Source organism: Bactrocera latifrons, unplaced genomic scaffold (genome assembly GCF_001853355.1).
Source record: "Bactrocera latifrons isolate USDA-ARS-PBARC rearing strain unplaced genomic scaffold, ASM185335v1 scaffold_213, whole genome shotgun sequence".
In the NCBI taxonomy this organism is placed as follows: Eukaryota; Metazoa; Arthropoda; class Insecta; order Diptera; family Tephritidae; genus Bactrocera; species Bactrocera latifrons.
In genome coordinates this window covers 125100-126017 of record NW_017535664.1, presented here as the reverse complement: position 1 = coordinate 126017, position 918 = coordinate 125100, and the positions used below count along the sequence as shown (strand labels likewise).

At 39.6% G+C, this 918-nt stretch overlaps 1 protein-coding gene across 3 annotated transcripts in view; it reads right to left on the bottom strand.

Annotated features, from left to right (window-relative positions):
* Positions 1-918, bottom strand: part of LOC108968390 (ecdysone-induced protein 78C) — a gene marked incomplete at its 5' end in the record, with an annotated part of 168647 nt that overhangs the window by 158410 nt on the left and 9319 nt on the right.

Here is a 918-nt window from a genome sequence, read left to right as displayed (position 1 = left end):
GACTCTACTCGTCACCCTGATCACTTTGGTATATATAAACCTATATCTGACTCTTTCAGTTTTAGGACTTACAAACAATCGTTATGTGAACAAAACTATAATACTCTCTTTAGCAACTTTGTTGCGAGAGTATAAAAAAACGTTTTTCRTACAATTTCTGGCTTTTCATTGGTCAGTTTGAATGGCAGCTATATGATAACATACTATGTACCGGATTTTTCAATAGGGACGCTACGAAAGCAGACCGATCGGGAAAGCAAACGAMGCAATATTTTTCCGCTCTTTTGGCATTTCTTTTCCGCAAAGTTTGCCATTTCATCATGGAAAGATATACGATCCAACAGCGAGTCGAAATTATTAAAATTTACTACCCAAATTCGGAGTCAGTGGTTTCAATTTTAAATGCGCTACGCCTAATTTATGTTCGTCATAATCGTCCTGTCTAATCAACAACTAAGCGTCTAGCGGTAAATTTGAATTCACAGGCACAGTACAAAAGGTTAACGTGCCATTGAGACAAAGAGACAAAGAAGTGCCCGTAGTGTCGCGAATATTGCAGCCCCTAGCGCATCACTTGAGGAAGGCCCAAATCAGTCTCTCACACGTCGTTCTTTGAGAAAAGATATTGACCTACTTCATTACAATATCAAATTGACAAAAGAACTAATGCTTCTTGACCACTCGAATCGTCGTATGTTTCTGAATTGGGTTGAGCAACAACTTGAAAATGATCCGGGTTTTCATCGAAAAATCATATTCAGCGGTGAGGCTCATTTCTGGATGGATGGTTTTGTCAATAAGCAAAATATGSGTTATTAGTCATTCAGCAAACCACACGTACTCTATGAGTAACCATTGCATCCCGAAAAAATTACGGTTTGGTGCGGTTTATGGACCGCTGGCACCGTCATTGGGCCG